This window comes from Trichosurus vulpecula, chromosome 4, assembly GCF_011100635.1.
Source record: "Trichosurus vulpecula isolate mTriVul1 chromosome 4, mTriVul1.pri, whole genome shotgun sequence".
NCBI classification, from domain to species: domain Eukaryota; kingdom Metazoa; phylum Chordata; class Mammalia; order Diprotodontia; family Phalangeridae; genus Trichosurus; species Trichosurus vulpecula.
The window spans coordinates 64,072,196-64,078,402 of record NC_050576.1 but is presented as its reverse complement, the minus strand read 5'-3'; positions in this window follow the sequence as shown (position 1 = coordinate 64,078,402).

Sequence of the window (6,207 nt, the reverse complement as noted above, 5' to 3'; positions counted from 1 at the left end):
CTTAAAGCACTATTTAAATGTCAAGTATTATCACTGTGGCGGTGTATATTACAACTATAAAATGAGATAATCATAGAACCTACCTTGCAGAGTTGAAGAGTTAATAAATGAGATAATATTTGTGGAAAAGTGCTTGGCACAATGCCTGGCACATAGTAGGTGTTAAAAATGTACCCATTTGGGTACCTACTATGTACAAGATGGGGCTGAGCTCACAGAAAGGTCAACAAGTGACAATGGGGAACATTTGGGTTGGGGAAAGCATTCTTGATCAGCTTTCTTCACCATCTCCCTCATAAGTTTCCTGCTATTCATTGCTGCTCAAAATTTCTTTAACAAGAGGCAAAGACTTCCATTTCATAAATCATGAATACTCTTGGCAAAGGTAACAGCAAATTTCAATGGAGAAGAAGACACCAAACCCCATAACTGGGGAGAGGGAAGGCAAAGACAGGGGAGGTTGAGGATGAAAAAGACAAACCTACTCCATAATTTTGCTTAGGATCTGTCTTGTACTGAGCTCCGCTTAATAAGTGAGGGAGAAAATTTAAGGCTGGAAGTACAACAGCCACTCAAAGGCCTGACCCCAATACCGATCAGCATGGAAGCTTTGACCTGTTCCGTTTTCAACCTAAGCTGCTTCACTGGACGTCAGGCAGCCTGGTGGCCCTCTCCTCCCCCAAGGAATCACCATTTTGGTGAGGGATTTAGTACAGACCCCCAGTGGATGTCAGCCCTTCTGCAGCTCACAGCCTCAGCCTTCCCAGTGATGAGGACTACAGATGTGTGCCACCACCATGCACAACTTAAAAAAAAATAAGATAAAAGGGAGAGAAGGAGTATGAAAAACATAGCTCCTGTCCTCAAGGGAACGAATGCTTTTAAACTATAATAATAGCTCATACTTTTATAACATCTTGCAGTTTACAAAAACACTTCACAACAACCTTGTGAAGCCAGGTAGTAAAATATAATTATTCTCATCTTACAGATAAGGAAACTGAGTGTTACTGGGTTTTCCTCTCCCTTCCTCTGAGTAGATCTCTCCCACCCTGAACCTCTCAGGCCACCCTGGTTGACCTCTCCTATACATCCTCCCATCATTTCCTAACCCTCAAAAGAATAAGCCCTTTGAGGGAAGAGGCTATATCTTTGCCTGTCTTCAACCTAGAGCAATGCCTAATGGATGCTTACTGAATTGAAATTATTTTTATTTACATGCATTTCTCATGACCCTAGCAGAATGTAAACTCTTGGAGGGTAGATACTGTTGTCATTTAAAAAAAAATTATGTATCCCCAGCAACTAGCATGATATCTTAATAAATGCTGAAAGAAACAAATTAAATGACCTCCCCAGGATCCCACACCAAGTGTCTGGGACATGAGTTACAACCTGGGACTTGTTGGTTCTAAGGCCAGTGTGCTCTATCTACTGCACTATACTGCCTTCAAAGATAGCAAAAAGAAGAAAACAAAAAGGATAGTACCAGTGTTCAATAGGGATGCTGGGATGGTGCTCAAACTTCCTGTTAGAATTCCTGGGGCCTTGTCCTACAATTTGAAGGCAGCACCAGTTCACAAGATGTCTTTAAGATGGTGTGGGTAGTGGTGGGCAGCTAGGTGATTCAATGGATGGAGCCCTGGAGTCAGGAGAACCTGAGTTTAAATTCGGCCTCAGACATTTATTAGCTGTGTGACCTTGGGCAAGTCATTTGACCCTGACTGTCTCTAGTATGATGGTTGGAGAAGGGTCTACACTGAGCACCAAAGTTAGAGGACCTGGGTTCAAATCCCTCCTTTGCCACAGGATACTTACAAGACCTTGGACAAGTTACCTAAACTCTCTGGGGCCTCAGTTTCCTCCTCTGAAAAATGAAAGCGTTGGACAAGATGTAAGGTCCCTTCAAATTCAAAACTTGGTGATGCTGGAGCAACTACAATGCCAGGAGCATCAGTATGAACACCAAAGCCTCTCATCGTTTCATTCTTAAAAATAAAGTAGAAGTTGTGGCATCTTATCACCCAATTTTTTGAATTGTCTTTGGTTTTGAGCAACTTTCTGATTCTACCAGACTGTAGGTGGCTGTGGATTTGTTATGAGTGTCAAGTCTTTCTGTTGTTGGGTTATTATCTGGTTAAAAAAAATGAAGAAAAAAATCCCCTGACACAAGGTTCAAATTTAACTAAAGACTCTGGTGTTAATATTGATGGATTGAGAAGACCGGTCACAGCTGATAGTTACTTTTGCCTCAGCCCTGGCGACGCTGCCCTTTACTGTTTTGTTTGTTCATGGGATGGTGGAGTACTTCCCCTTTGTTGATCATTCTCTCTTCCAACAATGGTGAGATTATATATTGCAGGGTCGTTATTTCATTTTTCTTCTGAATTTTTGGCCTAGTGCATTCCCTTGAGGCATGCTATAATCATGGAAAAATGCACTCCCTGTCACGAATTAGTGTTTAATTATGGCTCTCTTTTACTTGAAGCTTTGGCTCCAACAATGAGATGGGGCTCAGAAAGCTCTCTCTCTCATGGGAGCCTTGCCCATGCCTCCATGTTGAATCCATTCTTGGTTCGCTGGCATGTTTTATAGTATTCTTATTATCCTATAGGTGGGAAGTGTTTGTCAGGCAGTTAGGTGGCAAAGGGCATAGAAGGCTGGACTTGGAAAAGGAAAGATAATTTTGGACTTGGTCACTTAACTTCTGTGAGTCTGCTTCCTCAGTTTCCCCATTTGTAAGATAGGGATAATATTAGCATCTACCTCATAAGGTGCTTGTGATGATCAAATAACATATGTAAATGCTTTCTAACCTTAAAGTGCTATATAGTTGCTAGCTATTTTTAATTACTATTCGCCATCCCTTAATTGATACTGCTGCAGTAAGGCATGCCCTGTGACATGATTTTTTTTTAATAGTGGTGAGATGTTTAACAGAATCTCAGAGTTGGATAAGATCTCACTGTCCATGTAGTTCAACCTACATCTGAAAGAATTTCTTTAATAACATATTGGACAACCAGCCATCCAGCCTTTGTTAGATATATTAATGTAACAACTGAAATCTATATAATGATTTACATACAACACTTGCTAACAATATGGCCCTAGGCAAGACACTTAACTGTTTGCCTCAGTTTCTTCATCTGTAAAATGAGCTCGAGAAGGAAATGGCCAACCATTCCAGTATCTTTGCCAAGAAAACCCCAAATGGGGTCACAAAGACATGACTGAAAAATGCCTCCACAACAACAACTTGCCTTATGGACTCTTGGGTTGCTGAGACCTAGGATCACAGACACTTTAGCTGACCTCCTTAGGACCACAAAGATAGGATGACCATCTCAGGATCACAAGCACTTTGGAGGACTTTTTTTCAAGGAGAATACCGAGAATCCTGGGCTGTTGGCAGACTGCGTTTATATTTTAGTTCTGGTGTTCTCTGAGGAAGAGACTTTCACTCAAGTTTTGGAGTGACAGAGGAGGAGGCGGCAAAGTGAAAGACACAAGCAGATAAACACTTGGACGAAAGAGTGAGGGGAGAGAATACAAGCTCATGGTGGTAGTGGACTTGAGCTGAGATCAGGCTTGAGAACAGTTCATTGTGGTGCCTGCCAAGAGGAATTCAAATTAACGTTTCTTTCCTTCCATTTAGCTGTGAGTCCCTGGGCAGCCTTCTCTATCTCATTTAAATGTCTGTCACCATATATTATTAATATTAATAAATTACATGGTCATTAAGAGTAATTATCTAAGACTATAAATTCTGGTTTTGAGATTGAGTGAGAGGGTGCTAGCCTAAGGGAGAAGTGATTTCCTAGGTTTACTCAGAAACAGGGCCTCAGGCAATTAAAGAAAGTGTTTTGATAATTTTAGTAATTTTGAGTTTATTCCAGGGCATACCCACTAGACTACTTTTGAACCCTGAGTGACAAGGAATTAATGAGTAGAGCTGAGTACAGTTGGTGTTATTGTAGTTATCCCTCCAGACACTCCGTACCTTCACCCTCACATCTACCCCCCTGCCCCCAGCCTCCTCACCCACATACACACCCGCCCACATAGAGGCTTAAAACATACATAATCTCCCCAGTACAATCCTGTAAGGAAGGTATTAGAGAACCAGCTTCAATTTTCCAGATAAAATTGATCTTACATTTTGACCAATGGTGACCCTGACCTTTCCCCCTTTCTCATCTCCCATAATCCATAAAAACTATGTAACATGTTATTATCCCACCTTGTATTTTCCAGCAATTGCTTCATGTGTCTATTTTTTTTTGCCCAGCTAGACTTTTTAACGTTTATTTTATTTTGAATTTAATAAAAAAGCATTTCTCTAACATAAAAAGAGTAGAAAAAATTGCAAATCTATTATGTACAACTTGCTATTTTTTTAAATATTTAGCAAAGTTATTATGTAACTAGACTTTTTTTTCTTTTTAAAAGACAGGGACTATATCATATACTTCATAATGGATAGTGTTGGATGGGGACTTTGCAAGACCTAAGTCTGAATCCTGCCCCCCTGAAACTTACTAAACGACCTTGAATGAGTCAATTTATTTCGAGCCTCAGTTTTTGCATGTATAAAGAAGGAACACTAACTGTGGAACCTACTTCACAGGCTTGTGGAAAATCAAATGAGAAGGCTTGTAAAGTGCACTGAAAACCAGAAAGTACTGTGTTAGTTATTATCACTAAGAGTATCTAGCACAGTTCTGGGCACACAGCAGATGTTCAATAAATTCCCGTTGAACTCACAAGATTGCTGGCTGGCGTTATAAGCTGGTTTCCCAACATAGAGGTTAAGGCAGACTTGATCTGCAATACCCTGACTGAACAAAGGCTTGGGTACAGCCCAGGGGCATAACTGACTCTGGTCCAAACTCACTACCCAATCCATCTACTCCGGTGTGGGATACCAGGTCATATCTAGCAGAGACTTTTTTTTTTTTCCTTTTTAACACATCAATCGATTTGCCCAGAAATACCAACTGCCAGCTCTATTCATGCAGGTCACAAGGAATCAGTTTGGGTTGTTACTCTTGAGTCTGACTTGTGCCAATGAAATGGAAGAGGAAATCCCTGAACCTGAGAATACTATATTGCAAAATTTAAAAAGAATGAGGTAGGTTATTACAGCTATCATGAAATGTGTTTGTCCTATATTCCAGATGCAACCTAGCAGTGAAATATGTGCCCTAAAGGGATTTGTTCTTTAACATATGAACCTAGAAACCAAAGCATTTAAGCAACAGTGCCTTTATCAGTGAGTTCTGCGGCAATTTACTAGCTTTTAAATCCTATAATTAAGACACATAAAAAGTACCTTAAGAAACATACATCTCACTTGTTCTTTATAAATGGTACAGTCTTGCTTTAAAATGTTCAGATTGTTCTCTAAAACTCAGGTATGAAAATGTGTCCAAGGACAATATAGATAGACTGTAATAGAAATTGAGAGCTCCTGAGGATCTGACCTTAATAACAAATCTATGAGAGAAGTGGGTACAGGTGCCACGTCCAAAAAACTTCTAAGGAACAACGCCGATTTAACTTTCAACACCTACCTTCGGAATTACCTTTTAAAAAATGGACAAACTGGGGGCAGGCACAGAATGGATAAATGCGAAGTCAAATCGCATCACTGGCAGAACTGGAAATCAAATTTGAGCACCATGATGGCATTAAGTTTTAGCTATTAAATTAGTATGAATAAACAGGTAGGAATCTTAGCTCTGAAAATTCCTCTTTATTCTTGTTTCTCCAAGGGATTAGATCCATAACAACTGACTTTGCAGAAATCTGATGCAGGTGTACCAGGTATCCATGTGGTACCAGCAATACACTAAGGCAGAAAGGTAGCTGAGTTTAAGCCCTAAGTCTTAGGTTCAAATCCTGTTTCTGCTTCTATGTGACTGGGTCAGTTATTCCACTCTTCTCTGTTTCCTCTTCTTAAAGATCAAAGGACTGAACTACATGACCTCTCATGTCCTTTCTAGCTCCAATAATCATCAGATCTTAGACCTAAGCTAGAATATCCCTTTTTGGGGAAAATCAGGAAGGGGCCATTTCAAGAAATATAAGCTCCAGTGCAATATAATTTGTCCTTTACAGTTGTATTTGAAAGCAGTTCACAAGAAACTGCCGACTTAGTCACCACACGCTGTAAAACTCAGCTTTAAGGAAGGTAGTGAATTT